General features: G+C 33.6%; 1 long non-coding RNA gene across 1 annotated transcript in view; it reads right to left on the reverse strand.

Moving 5' to 3' along the window:
• The window catches only part of LOC116157735 (uncharacterized), a 200,789-nt gene that overhangs the window by 164,525 nt on the left and 15,237 nt on the right, over positions 1-21,027 (reverse strand). Inside the window, exon 2 of the long non-coding RNA XR_004141878.2 lies at positions 3,140-3,298. This is a non-coding gene — a long non-coding RNA (uncharacterized LOC116157735). The remainder of the gene's footprint in view (positions 1-3,139; positions 3,299-21,027) is intronic.

Consider the following 21,027-nt stretch of genomic DNA (forward strand, 5'->3'; position numbering starts at 1 on the left):
TCAGCACAGAATTACTGGAGGGATGAAGAAGACTAAAGCAGGGAACGTCATCAACTAGCAAGTACTCTCAAGGTCCTGTTTTTGTCTTATGAAAAATGGTCTAGACCTCCCAGAAGAGCCTGTAACAAACATAACCTTCAAAACAGGAATTATTCATCTAATGATTTCTGCAGGCAGCAAAAATGAGTCCATTCTCTGCAGAAGTAATTTTCTGGAAGGCAAGTTAAATTTATGACTTCATGTCAGTTTCATAAGCCAGGAACTTTGAATCTATCTAGAAGAGACAAGCTAAGGACCACTCTGCATCCAGAAGAAACTAAGGGCAGTGTCGATATGCTTCCAATGGAAAGAGTTCTTTATTTTGTTTTTAAGCACATATAGTCATATGACATTATGGAAATGGAATGACTTGGTAATAGTTGTTCAGACTCATCTGTCATGCAATACCAACAGTGAAAGGCAAAAACAAAAAAGGAGTGCTATTTCTTTGGGTTTTCTCAGAATTATTACAATAAAAACCATTGCCCTTTTGTTCAAGCTTTTTTTTTTTCTTTTGAGACACAGCACAACATTGGTTTTCAAGTTAAAATGAAGTGTGACACTTCAATAAAAAGAAAGCTATGGAAACCTAATACTGAACTTATAGTACAGAAAAGAGTAAGCAGCCTACAGATAGAAGGAAAGTAATAACCTCTTTTGCCTATATTTGCCAAAAAGAAAAGAAAATCAAAGCCATCAAGCACTTACATTATATACAATGTCTAGTACTTAATACAATATTTACACATAGCAATAGAGTAAGTAAAAACGTAATTTTGTGTACTGCTGAGGATTATGTACAAGGGCATTCCCATCCTCTTGTTACATGGCCTCATCCACCAGCATTTGCCATCACATAAACCAGGATGTGGCTTTGACATCCAACAAGCTCTAACAAGTGTCTTAAGTTCCTAGGAAAATTTCATTCGAATATCAGACTTGGTTGATGAAAACCAGCCATTATAAAGACAAGTGGGTGGGTTTTTCTCTGTGTAGAGGTCCATCATAAATGCTATGAGGTGTCTTGATTCTTTTCATGTAAAGGGAGTGAATTATAATTAAAGAAGCATTCCTTTCCTCAGACATATTTCTTCATGCTTCTTAAGCAGCATTATGAGAACAGTATGGTGCTGTCCTGAGAAATCTCTGTGGACACACCATGTCCGGTCTTACATATTTAGCCCTACTTGCTTCCTTAGCCACAAATTTATCCAGAGATCTACATGTTACTCTGTTATCTTTCCAGATGTACTTACAAGTTTATTTGGAATCACTTCAAGCCCTGATAAGGGCAGTTAAACTGAAGTGGGAAGGTTTGAAGAAGCCTGGAAGAGGAAACCATGAAAGAAAACTGGAAGCTATTTTCAGGAAGAAGTTGCTTGAACAAAGTTGAACAGAGGCATTCACAATGTGAGTGTATTAAATGCCACTGAATTATATGTTTTAATAGTTAAAATGGTATATTTTATGTTATGTGAATTTTACCATAATAAAAAAAATAGCCCAACTTAAAAAGTCCTTTACCACAGACTGACAGCATTCCATAATTATAAATAACCTTAACTGTTGTCTAGACAAATGTTTTTTTAAGCTGTTTGCATGAAATCAAACAGCTCATGAAATCAATCTACATGAGACCAGCATTTTTTAATAAAATAATATGAGAGAACATCTGAGTGTGTCATATAGGTCATATATAGTAAGGGCAAGGATAGTTTAATGAAATCATGCTTCATTTCATCCATGTGTGTGTATGCACGTGTTTCTGTCTGGAGTTGTGATGTAAAATGTATTTTTCACCATGGTATAGTCTAAAAAGTCAGAGGTATCTAGTCTGTCCCAATTTTTAATCTTGTGCAAATATCCATTCCTCAAAATTTCTGACCTTTACATTAAAGGTGCAAAGGTAGAGATGTTAAATATAATAGTGGTAAATACACAAGAGAGAGCAGACCTAACTGATAAAAATCAGGTATGGACAAATACCAAGATCACAGATATGTCCAATTTTGAAACAACTCAAGCATAAAACTGTAGAACTGATGTTGACTAGTAGATAGACTTTGTGATCTGTCATTTACAAAAATGACTCAGGATATGACCCTGAAAAGTACAGGACGATTCATTCCCATGCCAGGAAGACAGAAATGAAGGCATAAGCCTTTTGAACATCTAAGAAAGAAGTATCTTATAGGGAAAAGGCAACTGGCATTCTTCAGAAACTATTTCCAACTAACCTGTAAGTATGTTACAAATATTCAGAAACTTAAGGAGGTAAAAATGTAGTAGGACAATATAAAGCCACTAGAAGTGATTTTCTTATTTATGTGCATTCCTAAAAAAAAAACTATAGGAAAAATATCTGTCTCTGTACAACTGGAAAACAAAATTATTTACCCTAGTTAAAATAGCTATAAGGAAAACAAGAATAGGATAAAATAAGCATTTTGCATAGAGAACTGTAGTGAATTTCTTCTCACAATCTTAGGTAAATTTTTTTTAATAATAAGAAAGGAGAAAGAAAAGTTATTAGTAATTTCCACATTCACACATGATACTTAGCTACTTCAGATGGTGAAATAACCATTTTGTAGTTCATGTGGGTAGATGAATGCACTGAACAGCCACAGATGACACTGAGGATGGGCAAAGTAAGGTTTACATTTGGGGAAAAATGGCTAAATTCTACTTAAAATAATGATAGGCTCTAACTTCTTAGCTGTGTTCCCTGTGAAAAAATATAGTAAATAATTTCTTATTTCCCTGAAAGAATCTAAGCTCTTAGAGACAAAATAACTCTCAAATGGTTGGAAATCATCAGCTCAGTCACTGTAAACTTAACAAAAAGTATTCTACCTTCATGCAAAATCATGATGAATATAAAGCAAGACTGATGTATTACAGTTTTGGCCACAGGGATCTAAGAAGCATATAATGGAGCTTGGGAAAATCCAGAGTTTAAATTTTTTAAACTAAAATTTGGTAAAATTTTGAACAAATATTTTCAAAAAATGGATCAAGTATGGTAAGTATTATCTTCACCTCCAGTACCACCAAGTATTAAGTAAGGGTAAGCCTCTCAAGTGAAAGTCAAAGTTACCTTAATCTCAAATTCCTCGTGATTTGTCATAACCAACCACGACATGTCAGTCTTCAATGAGGTCTCTGTTCTGCAGGATTCACCTTTTCATGGATAAGACGTACCAATACACATAGCCCTTCTTCCTGATCTGAGACCCAGCAGACTTAATAGGCACTCCTGGGAGAGAAAACAGGGGACTTATTCTAGTCTAAGTCACTCACCAATGAGCACCAGATGCTTTTCTGGGAGATATGACAAAGGAGAAATTGCAATACATCATAAAATGATATTTACCCTACACATAGTGGGGTACCAATAAGAACTTTCTGATAATCTTGACTTAAAATTTTCTGCTTCCAGAAATCCTAAAAATAAAATCCCAAAACCAAAGATGCTTATGCAAGATTACCTCTTCTCATGTATCAAAAATAATCTCTAGGTAGCACTCAAAAACATTTCACAACTTTTCCCAGACAAAGGAGGCTTTACCATGACTTAAGAAGCTTTGCAGTAAAGATGTTTAGACAAACTGAACCTGAAAGCAGTTGACAAGTCACCACTTCCCTTGCTTGGAAAAGAACTGGGGTGGGGGGTGTGGAAACTCACCTCCTGAAAACTAAACTGATAAAATACTTTTAAATAACAAAATTGACTACCTAAAGAAATAACCAAAATGACATAAATGAGTAATTGAGGAATCTAGAACATTCAAAATTCCAATTCATGTCATTTAGAGATGCAATATTGAAATGTGATCATATCGGGAAAAGGTGAAATCTAAACTATTATCCCCACCCTAAAGAACAAATCTAATTTATAATCAATTTTTATGAAAAAAACTATTTTATAATAGAATAACCAATATAGAACCTATTTAAAAGGAAAAAATACCAAAATATGTCAAATGTTTTTTCAGTAAAATCTAATAAGCAGGATATTTGTATCTGGCTATAGATAAATAGTCCCTAGACTTACCCTCCAGCTATAAACAAACTATAAACCTAAACAAAACACATGAAAGGAAGAAAACCCTGCTCTCATTAGAGGACAGGACAGGACTGATACCGAAATGATCAAGTTAATTTCTAAGTCACTTAATTGTTTGACTGAGCAAAGCCCAACATTCTTCAAAGAAAGGTAAGAAGATCTGGACAGTTAATAATGTAACATTAATAATATCCAGTGTCTACATATGCCAGGAAGCCGGCAAGTATGACCCATAAGCCAGGAGAAATTTTAGTCAATAAAAACAAACTCAAAAATTATAAAATTAACAGATAAGAACTTTAAAAACAAAGCTATATAAATATGCTCTGCATGTTCAAGGATTAAAGAAAAACATAAAACAGTGATGAAAGAAACAAAAGATATAAAAACAAAATGGGAATTTTAGAGATGAGAAATACAATCTGAAATGATAGCTTCACTGTATGAGTTTAAAAGCAGATTAGACACTGCAGAGAAAAGTTCAGTGAACTTGAAGTTATAGCAACAGAGAAAACAGAAAGCCCAAAAAAGAAAAAGAAGATAAAAAATTCAACAGAGACACAGTGACCTGTTGAACAACAACAAAAAATATGGTCAAAATGTTTCAAATTTAATAAGAACTATAAACCAGAGATGCAAAACAATCATCAAACCTAAAAATGGATAAACATAAAGAAAATCCAGACAAGATACACCAAAATCATATTACTAGAGACCAGTAATAAAGAAAAAAAATTAAAGTAGTTACGACAAAAAGATATACATTACATGCAAACAAAGATAATAAACAAATAATTTTTGTCAGCCATTCTTCAAGCTAGAAGACAGTGAAAATGCATCTTTAAATGCATGCCAATTAGAAAGGAAAAAGTAAAACAGTGTTTATTCTCAGACAACATATTTGAGTATGTAGAAAATCCTAAGGAATCTACTACTAGAACTAATAAGTGATTTAGAAAGAGCAAGATACATGGTCAATATATAAAAATCAGTTGTATTTCTGCTAATTATCAATTAGAAAATAAAATTTTCTGAATTCCATTTTTCATAAAATAATTAAATACACTAAATTTAAGAAAATAGGCGCAAGATCTGTAAACCTAAAGCTAGTACTGATAACAAAAATTAAAGTTCTAAAAATTATATTCATGAATTAAAGGAGTGATTATTTTTAAGATGGAAAATCTTTTCTAATTAATCTATAGATTCAATGCAATCCCAATCAAAATCTTATCAGATTTTTTCAGAGAAACTGATATGCTGATTCTAAAATAGATAAGGAAATCCAAAGGACTATTCTGAAAAAAAAGTTGCAGGACTTCTACTACCAACATTTGAACTTACTATGAGAGCACAATAATAAGACAATCAATACTGATAGACGTAGCAATGATACAGACTAGGGAGTCCAAAAATGGACACATTCTTGTAAAGTCAACTGATATTATACAAATGTGACAAGGTAACTCAATGGGGCAAAGGATAGATTTTACAACAAATAGTTCTAGAACAATTGGATATCAATGTGCAAAAACTAAACCTCAGAATTTAACTCACACATCATAGACAAAAGTACCTTGAGACATATTACTGAGCTAAAAATGAAACTTAAAGCTACAAAGCTTTTAGAAGAAAGCAAAGGAGAAAATCTTCATGGTAGGCAAAATTTCCAGAAATAGGTCAACGTAAAGTACCAATAAGAAAGTAAAAAATGATAAATTGGAATAACTATAATTGTAACATTCTGCTCTTCCAAAGAAACAATTAAAACAATTAAAATAAAGTCACGGAGTAGGAGAAAATATTTACAGTTCATATACCTGACATAGGACTTCTATCCAGAATATATAAATAAATTGCAAAGCTCAAAAAGAGATTAACAAATTGAAAATGGGCAAAAAATTGAACAGAAATGTTACAAATGATGATATACAAATGACAAAAAGGCATATGAAAAGATGTCATCATCACTGCTTATTAGAGAAATGCCAAATAAAAACTTCAACAAGACTAAAATTTAGAAGACTGATAACAGCGAATATTGATGTGGAGCAACTGGAACTTTCATAAATTGCTGGCAGGATTGTAAAATGACACAAATTCTTTGGAAAATAGTTTTTCAGTGTCTTAAAAAGTAAAGCATGCACTTACCATACAGTCCTGCAACTGTATACCGAAATATTTCCCCAAGAGCAAAGAAAGGAAATTATGAAATTTTACATCTAATCATTCTTAAAAAATAAAAAACAACCCAGCCTTTTCATGTATAGCACATCTTCTCTGTGTATACCTAATGGTTTTATTTTCTATCTAAGGTCTTGCTTCACAGTCACGTGTTTTATTCACTTTTAGCAGATAAAACAAAGATATCATAGAGAGGTTTTTTCCAAACTGATTAATTCCTTATCTTCAATCTATATCTACAGTTTAAAAGCAGAATTAGCTAGGTGTGAAGGTTCAAAAAGAAGTTTTTTATTACCTAATTTCACAGTATGTTTATTATATCAATAATTCTATTATTTTACATATACCGAGAGTATAAATTGTGGCAGACACTGTGCACACAGATAGGGGTATAAAGATAAGGTAGCATTCATAATATCAAAGAGCCCATAGAAGACTTAAAGGGAACAGATTCTGCCCATGCTCTTTGAAATGCTATCTCCAAATATTTTAATACTGGCAATAAACTACCTGAAAAGGTTATAACTCTTTCTCCTGTGATTTAATTCAAATTCAATAGACATGTACCCATTTCAAAAGAAGTAAAATTATCTAAAGAAATGGTTCAAATTACTTCATAATAAATGAGAGGCAGAAATATTTTAAATTATCTTCTGAAGTAATTCATTTATGAGTATGGGTATCTCGTTTTATAGGTTTTGTTAAACATTTCATTTACATGACCATTCCATAAATGTTGAGGTTACACTATGTGTTTTTCTAGCCACCATGAGTAGGAATATATTAAATGAATTAGATCTTTGCTTGGTTTTTTTTTTTTGGCATATCGCCTCACAGTTTTGCATTAACAATCTGTGAGTAATCATTTAACTAAAAATAAAATAATCATAATAATAATAAAGCAAAAGCAAAACTGTCCATTTTAGCAGTCCAGGAAAACATCTGTACTAAAGACAGAAAAATCAGTCCCCATTCACATGCAGATGGCTAACATCAAACTCAGACACTAATCAACTGATGCAGAATGTCTCAGAACTCTATGACTGACTCATGGCTGTCAAAAATTACTGCTATAGTAAAAACTACCAGAAATTGTGGTTGTATGGATGGGGATGAGATGGGGATGAATTTCCAAGGTAATCTGGCAAATATATGAAAGGACTGAAAAACTAGAACTGAAGAATCTTTATAAAAATGAAGCTAAAACACACTAATTATTTTTCTTGTTTGCAAGGCACTTTAACTAACTGGTCTTTCTTTTTGAATAAGAAACACTGACAATTGAAGGAGCATAAGATGCTCATACTTTTTGGATAGAATTATGCCAAAAAGAAAGAAATCTTTAAACAGTTTAAAATGCAAAGTGGTCAGGAGGTACTTTGGAAGGTCAGTGGATCCAGAGGGTCTTTTCCTCTTTTTCCAAACATCACATAATATAGAACCAGTCTTAGAATTTTCACAGAATGATGTCCTTCAGACACACCTGAAGGTATTTCAGAGGTGCTGTTGATATGATTCTTTTACAAACAAATGAGCAACCAAAGCAATTTATTTCAGCTTCAAGACAGTGTAATTATATAATAAAAATATAATCTAACACCTGCACATTTCAAAACATTACATATGGGGTTTGTTTCCTCCTTGGGGAAAAAAAAATGTCTCTGAAGCACTCTTTCTTTCATGGTTACATCCCTCCACCTCCCTGCTTCTTATCCCAAGCACACCATCCTTCTGTCTCTTGTGGGAATGTCTTTTACCACAGTGCCTTAGTTCAAAATATAATAGTTACCTGGTTCAGAACAAGTTAAAAGAAAGAAAAATCTTATTTTACAAATATTCTTCCAGGATCATTTCTTTTCAAATATAGGTTCTTTTGGAAGCCTTAAATTATAATAGCTAACACTTAATCAAAATTTTCTATGGACTAGGCATTTTTCTAATATTTCAACATAGAATAAATTTTAAAAGTTTCACAATAACCCTAGGAAGTAAGAATCATTAAAACTGCATCTACAAATGAGGAAACTGAGGCACAGAGAAGCTAGGTGACTTATTCAAGGGAAGTTGTAGGTCAGGATTTGAACACTGACATTTTAACTCGAGTCAGTGTGCTTGATCAATATACTTTTACTAAGAAGGAAACCAGAGAAATATGAGTTGTTACAGAAAAATGGATCATCTCATATGCATAATATGTGTATTAGTCAGGATTCTCTACAGAAACAGAATCAACAGGATATGTGTGCATAAGAGAAGATATATTACAGGACCTGGCTCACACCAATATGGAGGCTCAGAGGGCTCATGATCTGCCGAGCTAATAATGTAAATGCTGGTCTGAGTCTAAAGGCCTGCGAACCAGGAGCTCCAATATTCCAGGGTAGGAGAAGATGGATGCCCCAGCTCAAGAGAGAATTCGCCCTTCCTCTTCTTTTTCGTTCTACTGTGGCCATTAAATGGTTTGAATGATGCCCACCCACACTGGTGAGTGTGAGTCTTCTTTACTCAGTCTATTGATTCAGATGCTAATCTCTTCCCAAAACACCCTCAGAGACACACCCAGAAATAATGTTTTACCAGCTATCTAAGTATCCCTTATGCCAGTCAAGCTGACACAAAAAATTATTCATCACAATATCCTAAGCAAAACATTTTTGTTCGTTTTGGCAAGAATAGAAATTCACCCAAACCATCTCATGTGAAAAAAGTTCATTCAAGGCTCAGAGACATAAGAACAGAAGTTTAGGATGAACTGAAGTTGAAAAACCGTTAGGAAGGAAAGCTCCTTCTTGACTTTCAGGACACTAGGTCAGGCTGTTGGTGGCTCCCCATTGTTTATGGAGTACATGTTTGTAAATTTGTAAGGAAAGCCTTTTTCAATCTGACACAGCCAACTTTCCAATCTGATCATCTGGTACACCTGCCCCATCCCCATCACTACACTATTCACTGTTCCTTAGCACACCCTGCTATCTCTCTCCACGATTTTCCTCACACTCTTTCCTCTGCTCAATTTCAGTTTCCTCTTAAATCTGTTGGCTGAATAATTATCCATACTTGGCAGTCCACAAACAAACAAACAAACAAAAACAAAACAACCCCAACAAAAACTCCTCCAAAAAGTTTACCCCAATCTCCCTAGTTAGGGTTAATCTTCCCTCCCCTACCCTCTTATGGCACAGTCTGTCTTTATGATGATCATCAGTCTCCCAGAGAAAAATACCAAAAATATAATACAAGGAAAGGTTTTTTGTAAAGAAGACTTTAAAACTCAAGGAAAGGACTCCACTCTCAAATTCCCAACACAAACTGAAAGACCTCGTTAACCTTCCTTGTTAGAAAAACCAGATAATAAGTACCCTCCTCATATAGCTATATAGTTTTTAATTGTTTATTATTATTTTAGCTGAAATGACATACACAATTATCTAACTAGGAGTACTAGTACACCCAAATGGAGGAGGACTCTTAACTCTCACACAAGTTGGTGGACATTCATAATGCTGAATTATGCTCCCAGTTTTCTGTGGGTTATCCCACATTTAGAAAGTTAAAGCAGGAGGAAGAGAAAGAGCAGTAATACGTGCAACTCACATCCCAACTTATCACCTCCATTGGGGCCCTGCCTTATGTCAGCTACCTTAAATGCAGTCAAGTTGGAGCAAACTCCTATGGCTGGCTCCCTTTAGGAAATCCCAAAGTGTCGTGAGGGAGTTGCAAGAGAAAACAGGATGTGGGAGCACGTTTTAGTACTTAAGCATGTAAGTGGAAATGGCAGCAATTCCCAAAGCAATGGTGATCTTCCATGAATCTTCAAAAGACACTAAATAATTTGTAAGACTCTGTGATAAAGATAATCAAGCTGGAATCAACAAATAATTCATGTCATTATTTTTATCTATATTTTCATTCTACAGATATTTATAGATTATCTACCTACCATGCACTAGGTTCTACACTAAGCATTGGTCTTTTAGGGGACACAGACTTTACTCCAAGGGACACACAACTTAACTCTAATGGAATATGACCAGTACAAAGTTAATTTTTTGCATTTATTTATGGAGTTTCTGCTATACAGAAGTTGAATTTATCATTCTTTTATGGTGTGATATTTTGTTCATTTAGAAAGGATTATAAAATCATTCACCCATTATCAATGATTCTTGAACTACTTGATTTGGGAAACCATCTAAAAACCTCAATGACACATTAATAAGTAATATAATAGTTTTGCCATCTACTATTTACCTAATACATTCTCTCTCATACCTGTAACTACAAAGATGTGATGATATTCCCATTTTACATAGATAATGAAACTGAGGCTCAGAGAAATTAAACTACTTTTGCAAAGCCACAGAGCTCTAAAATAGTGGTTCTCAAACTTGAGGGTGCATCACAAACACCTTGTCGGGTCCCATCCCCATAGTTTCTGATTCAGTAGGACTTAGGTGAGGTCTGAGGATTTGCATTTTTAGTAGTTTCCCAAGTGAAAATGCTAATGGTATCAAAATGTTATGAGGACATGAAAAAGAAAGGATTCCTTCTCAAAGTTAGGAAAGGGGAAATATTATTTACAGAAAAGATGATATTGGAGCTGGACCCCTAAAAGATGATTAGGAGTTCACCTAGCAGAGGAATATGCCTGAGAGAGCCCACAGGAACAGACCCAGAGGTGTAAGAACTCAATATACATTGTATAGGAATTGACTAGGAGGGGACATGAGGGGATTGCCTCAGGTGATGGTATTACTCTATACGTTTCTTCCCTTGCAAAGGGAGGGTAGAAGAAAATGATAAAGATAAAAATAAAATTAGAGGAATAGGAGGATACTGAGGTAATTCATACCTGATAAAATCCAAGCCACTAATGTGACCAGCCAAGTTCAAGAAAAATGTTTTTAGGACTACGATTATAAGTATCTTCACATTTCAGGGTTTCTCTAAACATCATTACCTGGTACTCCATACAAGGAATTTCTATTTTTATGTCTGTTTCTACTGTCTTTACCACATCTACTGTAACTACTATATGACTTTCCTTAATACTCTTCTTCATATTCACTTAATTTTCACTCATTTTGCAGAATCAGTTTCAGGAACACCACTTGCTTGGTGGTTGAATTATATATACACTATTAGGCTTAAACTGAGAACATTAATGTTCACACTTGTTTATTACAAGCACTTTAAAAAAACACTTGGTTGTTAAAAATTGATGTTTATTAGTAGAGACAGTTAAATTTCAAGAGCTGTCACAATCTAATGCTGTGGTCTTTGTGGTTGTTTTGGAGTGCAGTATAAGCACATCACACAATGGAAATCCCAGATGTTTGTCTTTCCTGTGCAATTCTTTGGGAAGCCGGATATCTGGTTATTAGTATATATCTATGCTCCGGTTCCACTCTCTCAAATAAAGTTTTTGTTTGACAGATGTGCAATCTTTGCCAGACCATAACCACATCTGGCAAACAAAGAAGCACACTGTCAATATTCCAGTGAGCCATGATGTTTGCCCCCAAATATACCCTCATATCATTACAGTCCTACTTGAGACAAAAGTTGAGACACTTCTTGCTCCAGAAGATATTCTCAGGGTACTACTTCTCCAATATAAGAGAATCACTGGAGTTTCTAGTAGTCATGTCCATTGCTTACTTGAGTAAGTAAGTATCAGTGTGATTGTGAGCAAGACACTTAACCTCTGTACCTCAATTTCCCTATCTGTAGGATGAGGAAAGAAATAGTACTCACATCATATGGTTGTTAGGAATATTGATCAATTATTATGACTATTAGATTATGTAAAGCATAGACCAGTGACTGGGTCTCAGTGTGACATCTCCATTTTTTGCCTCCATTTGTTGAAACCTACTGTTATGAGAAAAAAATTGCAGTAGATGTATTTAGTCCATTGTTTTCCAAAATTAGAAAAAAAATACTGAGCACTTTAGAACATTTTGGGTCTATTTTTGCAAGGTTAAGAAACAACTTGAACTTGTACAGGATGTACATTTGTTTCCATTTTGGTTTGCTGGCCTTCTGGGCATGCTGGATATGAGGGTGGTCAAAAAAAAAATCATCCCTGGAGTTTATAATTTACTAGGAAAAATGAGGAAGTTTTACACAGAGTTGGGAACACAATTTTGGAAGTGAAAACTTTATTTTGTGAATTCAGGCCAGTAATGTTAAAGCAATTGTATTCTGGATGTGTCTAGGAGTTCTATTTTTTTTTTTTAATATTGCCAAGATTTCTTCCTTCAAGACTTACAGAACCGTAAGTGAACTATATAAATATGATTACAGAATGATTTCATGTGACCAAAAGCAAGATAATTTTAATAAAATGTGCTTATTGGCATAATAGTATCATACAGAAATGATACTGTATGATACAATTATGGTGGATATATGACACAATGCATTTGTCAAAATGAACAGACCCTTATAGCACAAAAAGTAAATCTTAATGTATGCAAATAAAAAAAGTTTAGGAAGTTATGGGATCCCCAAAAGAAACGACAATTGTGAAAGGAGGATTTAGTTTATTACAAATATATGGAGAAAAAAGAACTGAATGAAATGGTTGGGGGATTCACACACACCTAAGTAACCTGTTATATATAACATACCATCCAAAAACACATTCTTTTCAAATGTACACAGAACATTCTCCAGGACAGATCACATGCTAAGCCACAAAATAAGTCTCAGCAAATCTAAGAAAATGGAAATCATATCAAGCATCTTTTCTGACCATAATGCTACGAAACTAGAAATTGAATATAAGAAAAAAAAAAAACTACAAAAAACCCACAAACACTTGAAGGCTAAACAACGTGCTACTGATCAATGGGTCACTAAAGAAGTCAAAGAAAAAAAAAAAAAAAAACCTCAAAACTAGTGAAAATTGAAACACAACAACCCAAAATCTATGGGATGCAGCAAAAGCAGTTCTGAGAGGGATAGCAATAAAAGCAATAAAAGCCTAGCTTAGGAAACAAGAAAAATCCCAAATAAACAATCTAACCTTACACCTAAAGGAACTAGAAAAAAAGAAAAAATAAGACAAAAAAACAAAACTCAAACTTAGTAGAATAAAGGAAATAATAAAGAGAGGAAATAAATGAAATAGCAATTAGAAAGACAAGAGGAAAGATCAGTGAATCTTAGAGTGGGTTCTTTGTAAAGATAAAATTGATAAACCTTTAGCCAGACTCAGAAAGAAAAAAGTGCGGGCCCAACTAAATAAAATAAGAAACAAAACAGAAGTTATAACTGAAACCACAGAAATACAAAAGATCATAAGAGATTTCCATGAACAATTATAAACCAACAAACTGAAGAACCTAGAAGACATGGATAAATTCTTAGAAAAATACACTTTTCCAACACTGAATCAGTGATTGAAGGAAGAAATAAAAAATCTGAACAGACTGTTCACTAGCAATGAAACTGAATCAGTAATCAAAAATTTCTTTCCCAAGAATCAAAAATGCAGGACCAGATGGCTCAGAGACAAACTCACAGACATAGAAAATGAACTTATGGTTACCAGAGAGAAAGGAGGTGGGGAGGAATAAACTGGGAGTTCTGGATTTGCAGATGCTAACTACTATATATAAAATAGATAAACAACAAGGTCCTACTATATAGCACAGGGAACTATATTCAGTACTTTGTAATAGCCTATAATGAAAAAGAATATGAAAAGAAACATATATATATGTATAGATGACTCACTATGCTGTACAACATAAATTAACACAACATTGTAAACTGACTGTACTTGAATTTAAAAAAAAAAGAGATAATACCTATCCTTCTCAAACTATTTCAACAATTGAAAAGGAAGAATCACTTCCAAACTCACTCTATGAGGCCAGTATTACCCTGATACCAAAACCAGATACTATAAAAAATAAAATAAAATTACAGGTCAATATCTCCGATGAATATAGATATAAAAATCCTCAACAAAATATTAGCAAACCAAATTCAGCAATACATTAAAAGATCATACAACATGATCAAATGGGATTTATTTCAGGGATGTAAAGATGGTTCAATATTCACAAATTAATGTGATACATCACATAAACAAAACAAAGGATAAAAATCATGATCATCTATCTCAACAGCTACAGAAAAAGCATTTAACAAAATTCAACATCAAATTATGATAAAAACTCTCAACTAAGTGGGTACAAAGGGAACATACCTCACTCTAATAAAGGCCATATGTGACATATCAACAGCTAACATAATACCCAATGGTGAAAAGCTGAAAACTTTTCCTTTAGGATCAGGAACAAGACAAGGATGCCCACTATTGCTGACTTTATTCAACACAGTATTAGTTCTAGCCACAGTAATCAGACAAGAAAGAGAAATAAAAGACATCCAAATTGGAAAGGGAGAAGTAAAACTGTCACTGTTTGCAGAGGACATGATACTATATATAGAAAATCTTAAGTACACCACCAAAAATCTATTAGAACTAATAAATTAAATCAGTAAAATTACATGATATAAAGTCAATATACAGAAGTCTATTGTGTTTCTCTACACTAATAACAAACTATAAGAGGAATTTTAAAAAACAATCCCATTTATGATTGTATCAAAAGGAATAAAACACCTAAAAATAAATTTAACCAAGAAGGTGAAAGACTTATGCTAGGTAAACTATAATATACTGATGAAAGAAACTGAAGATAACACAAATGAATAGAAACATATACCATACTCATAGTTTGGAAGAATTAAGATTGTTAAAATGTCCATAGTACCCAGAGCAATCTACAGATTCAATGTAATCCCTACCAAAATATCCATAGCATTTTACACAGACTGGAACAAATAATTCTAAAATTTGTATGGAACCACAAAAGACCCCAAATAACCAAAACAATCTTAAGAAAGATGAACAAATCTGGACGTATCAAGCTTCCTGACTTCAAACTATAGTTCAAGCTACAGTAATCAAAACAGTATGATACTGGCACAAAAACAGACATATTAATCAATGGAACAGAACAGAAAGCCCAGAAATAAACCGTGCTTATATGGCCAATTAATTTACAGTAAAGGACCCAAGAATAGACAATGGACAAAAGACAGTTTCTTCAATAAATGGTATTGAAAAAACTGGGTAGCTACATGCAAAAGAATCAAACTAGACCACTTTCTTATACCTTATACAAAAACAATCTCAAAATGAGTTAAAGACTTAAATTAAAGATCTGAAACCATGAAACACCTAGAATATAACACTGGAAATATGCTCTTTGACATCAGTTTTAGCAGTATTATTTTGGATCTTTCCCCTCTGGCAAGGTTAACAAAACGAAAATAAAGAAATGAGACTACATCAACTAAAAAGCTTTGCACAACGAAGAAAACCATTAACTAAACAAAAAGTCAACTTTTTAAATGGAAGATAATTGATATATCTGACAAGGAGTTAATATCCAAAATACATAAAGAATTCACACAACTCAATATGAAAACAAACAGATTTAAAAATGGGCAGAAGACCTGAATAGACATTTTCCAAGGAGAGCCAACAGACACATGAAAAGATACTCAACCTCACTAGTCATCAGAGAAACCAAATCAAAACCACAATGACATATCTTACAGCTTTCAGAATGGCTACTATTAAAAAGACAACAAATAACTATTGGTGAGAATGTAGAGAAAAGGGAATCCTAGTGCACTGTTGGTGGGAATTTAAATTGATGCAGCTATTATGGAAAACACTGTGGAGATTTCTCAAAAAAATCAAACACAGAACTACCATAAGATCCAGCAATTCCACTTCCGGGTATTTATGTGAAGAAAAAGAAAACACTAATTAGAAAAGATAAATGCACCCTTATGTTAACTGCTGTATTATTTACAATAGCCAAGGTATGGAAGCAACCTAAGTACCCATCAGTAGATGAATGGATAGAGAAGATGTGTGGTAACAGAGACAATGACATAATACTCAGCCATAAAAAAGAATGAAAACTTGCCATTTATGACAATATGAATGGACCTATAGGTTATCATGTTAAGTGAACTAAGTCACTGAGAAAGACAAATACTGTATGATTTCACTTACACATGAAATCTGAAAAACAAAACAAATGAACGAACAAAACAGAAATAGACTTAAAGACATACAGAACAAACTGGTGATCACCAGAGGGGAGAGGAGCAGAAATTGGGCAAAAGAGGTAAAGGGGATTAAAAAAATGCCAAAGTCTAATTACATAATAATTAAGTCATGGGGACGTAATGTACAGCATAGGTAACACAGCCATGTAACAACTTTGTATGGTGACAGATGGTTACTGTCAATGACCAATTCGTAGTATATAAGTGTCAAAGCACTATGTTGTATACCTGAAACTAGTATAATATTATATGTTAAAACTATACTTCAATTACAAATAAAAAGGGAAAAATATGTTAGAAGATAAATCAATTGGTTGATTGCAAGGGGTAGGAAGACAGAAAGTCAAGGATAATTCCCAGTTTTCATCCAAAGGAACTGAGTACAAGATTATGCCACCAAAGAATACTGGAGGAGCTAGATTAAAATGAGAGGTTGTGGGTTCAACACTGGATTTTTTTTTCCTTTTAATCTGAAGTGCTTCTGACACACTCATATGAGATTGTTGTCCACAGTCAGATGAGGCTATAGCTCAGAGGTATGTCTATCTTAAGTCTTCTCTGTTACCCTGACCAGGTGAAAGCTCTCCACACATTACAGATTCCCTATAATGCTCATAAGAGATGTTAGTATATTTCTTATGACACAAACGTAACTGCCTTATAATTTAGTTCTTGCATGCTTTTAACTATATGTGCCCTATACTGGCAGCCCCTTTGACAGAAGAAATGTGTCTCATATTGTACCTAAGATAGCCTAGCCAGTATCCTATACATAGAAGATATATATATATATATATGGCATAAAGGTAGATTTATTTAGAGAGATACCTACTGCCTGGAGTGTAGGCTGTTTAAAAAGGCAAGAGAAAGGCCACGAGGGGTAGGGGTTGGGTGCTCAGGTTAAAGTAAAAGTAGGTACATGGGTGCTCAATGTTTACTGAATGAGTGAATAAATGAATAAAATATTTACTGAGTTGATGTTAATTATGAAATAATAAGTATGCAAGTTGCACAAGTTTTGCTAATTACATCTACATTTAAAATATATATACTGTTTTATAAGGTTATTTGACTCTTTTAATGTGTTAGCATATCCTAAAAATGTTAATAATAGCTGCCATTTCCCTCCTTTTTCCTTAAATTCCTGTTAGCATAGCCAGAAGGCTCACAAGAAGAGAATACAGCCGGTCAATAAACAATCTTCATTACTGGAAAAGACTATTTACTTTTTCATGAATTTGTATGCCCCTGTCTCTTGGCATCATCCCTAGCAGTGCTATTTCTTTGTTAGAATGATAATATCCCTACATTCATTCTCTGGGGAAGTAAAGTAATAATATCAAAAGCTATGTTAAAAAAGTTTAAGACACTCTGTATATGCTATTTCCTAGATACCTGGAGTGGAGCTTTAAAAATGATATAAATAAATAAATAAATGTAGGGAGACATTTTAGTTATTATTATCAAATAACCAAACTTTGTTTAATTTAAACTATTGCTGAAGTCCCGAGGAAAAAAGGTGTCTGTCTTGCAATGTGGACTTTACAGACCACCCCTTAAAGAGAAATAAACAAATAAGATTGAGATTTAATTTGAGGATCTAGCTAATTGATCACAGATGTAGGTAAACTACTAATTGCAGCCATGAGCATGATGCCATTTTAGTAACTTGTTGGTTCAGCTAGTAGTTTTCTGGCTATTGTTAAGCTTTTTTTTTTTTCTTTTTAGTTCATTATTTAATGCCTACTACTGAACCCATGGTTTCAATGAAGTTTGATTTATTTTTAAATGACAATCCATCACCATGTGTGCTTCTCTTAAAGATTTAGGTCACCCAAAGTACATTTTTTGGAAAAGCAAGAGGAAGGAAAGCACAAGCTTCAGTTGATTGCCTGCTTTGAGGTGGGTTGATACAGGACAGATTTTTACTGACCTGACACTACTGCAGCTCCTTTTCCCCAAAATATTCCCACCAAACCATGAGTACAATGGAAATGGAAGTGAACTGCAAATATGTGATTTTACTTCCTTACATATCTATTGCTATTTTTCAAGAAAGAAGCTTAAATTGTCCATGTTCCTCTCTGGAATGCACACTCCCTCTATGAACATTGGATTGCTCCAACTGTAACTTCCAACAAGAGTTTCATCTCTTCAGGGACTCCTCCATAACTTCCAGACTCCTTCGGCCCACTGTGATTTCCCTTCTTTTTGTACATATATATCTAATGAAACATTCATTGCACACATACTCTATCAGGTACTATGCAAGTAACACCAAACTCAGGCTCATTAAGTTCTAAGAGGAGCAGGAAGGCAGAAAAGCAAACTGAGAAATAAATACAGTAACCTAAGTATCATGAAAAAATTTCTATTTGTTGTGTGTGTAGGTGAAGGTAAGAGGAGAATTACTTAAGTTCTTTAAGAGGTAACAGATGAATTGAGTTAAGGGTTAAAAATTTTCTCCTCAATAAGGTTATCACTACAATTATTAGTATACAATTGCTTAAATAATATAAATACATAAAATTTTGTTAATTATTAAAATAATGTTTTGTTAGATATAGATCTCTTACATTTTTTTTCCAGTAAGTTTATATATCTATACGTGAATATTAAATTTTGCTAGAACAAGACATAGATCAACATCAATTCTGTTCCTATTTTTCATTTTTATACAAATAAGATAACACATAGTCTGTTAAATAGGCAGATGGGAATAGAAAGAGCTTCGTAACACTAGTATCATTCAAATCTTTGAACTCCTTCTGGGCATCTGAGTCATATGCCCAAATCACATAGTGATCTACATAAAAAATAAATTTTAACATGCTATCAGCTGACAATTCAAGCATTCTCTCAAATGTGTTCAAAGCAAAGAATGGGGAAACAAGTGATTTTAGAAAAGGTATTTAGAATAGTTTATGTCCAGTCAGTACATTGCCGGGAAATCATGCTTTGTGAATATTTTCATATTTCTGCACAGAAAGGTCTTTCTGAAAAACACTACCCTACTAGCAACCTGGATTAAGAATGACTGTATGGCAAAAAAGCCTTGAAAGTTAAGAGATCTCCAGAGAGATTTAGTGACATCTCTCCTGGAGAATTTGTTTACATTTTAGGGGTTGTAAACTTAGAGAACACCACTCTCTCCAGAGAGGATGTGCTTACATTCTAGAACAAAGGTCTCCATCTCCAGAGGGGAGGAGGGCCAACAGAGGTTTCTAGATTTACAGCGTCAAGGTCTCTCTCCTGTGGTATAAACTCTACCATGTGCTCAGGAGACATCTGCAATCATCAAGTCTCTTGATGGGGCACTGTAGCAAAAGAAACTGATGCAAGAATTTTCCATAGTAATGAAAAGTCTGCCTCTGATCCAGAGGTCTTGTGATGCTGTGTGTGTATGTGTACAAGCAAATGCTCACAAAGATAGAGATATCACAGTTTCAGACTCAATGCAGATTAATTCACTTTCTCAAGTCCAGTATTTCCACCTGTTCCTGTTTTGAATCTCTATAGGTTTGACACAGAAAGGTATTGTAAGGATAAATGCTCCTTTCTTTTGTAAGAAAAAAAGGGGGCTATGGTAAAAGTAGAGGTGGGAAAGTAATACCTAAAACTATTACAGGCAGATCAATTTTAACAAGACAGCATACCCTTTGGACATATTAAACATAGGACAATTAAACTAAAGCTAATGAAAATAAACAAACTGCAAAGAAATAATTCTATTTTTACCAACTTAAATTTTCTATTTTCAGAATCACATATGTCTATGGTTAAACTACTAAGTTTCTTAATTACCAGTAAGAAAAGTAAAGATATAATAATTAGGATTTTAGAGGGAAAAGGGATAGATACAGTTATGGAAGGCTAAACAGGAGGCTTCAAATATAATGTTTTATTTCCTAAATATCTTATTATTTCCTGTAAACTACAGGATATTACTTTATACTTTGGTGTATGAAACATTTTATAATAAATTTTAACTTACTCATTTTTAAAAATTAACTGTAGATGTCACAGCTGATGATGACTGAAAGGAACTAAGTGATACCACAAGTGCCCCTACTTACACAAGGCACAGCAAAAAAGAATATTCTGCTTATGCATCCATTCACTCTATAAATATTTATTGAGCACCTATAATGTGCCATTGTTCTAAATGCTTGTGAAACTGTTGATGAAACAGGATGCAATGAAGGAGAGCAACTAACAGGTTATTGCAATAACTTAGGTGGAAGATGATGGTGGCTTTGACAAGGGTGGGGGTAGTGGAGATAAGTCATTTGACACTAGTTATATTTTAAACGTAGAACAAACAGGATTTCCTGATATTTTAGAAGGAATGTATAAAAGAAAAAATATTTAATATAACTCCCAGGTTATGACACAAGCAACAGGAAAGATGAAGTTTCCATACACTGAAAGAATTTAGAATGTAGATGAAGCAGTTTTGATTGGAAAGAAAATTTGATATCTCCATCAGATACCCAAGTGACATCGGATGCATAGGACTGGACTTCAAAAAAGAACTATTTAAACACCAGATGTGCAGCTTACCA

The sequence above is a fragment of the Camelus dromedarius genome, chromosome 1, assembly GCF_036321535.1.
Source record: "Camelus dromedarius isolate mCamDro1 chromosome 1, mCamDro1.pat, whole genome shotgun sequence".
In the NCBI taxonomy this organism is placed as follows: domain Eukaryota; kingdom Metazoa; phylum Chordata; class Mammalia; order Artiodactyla; family Camelidae; genus Camelus; species Camelus dromedarius.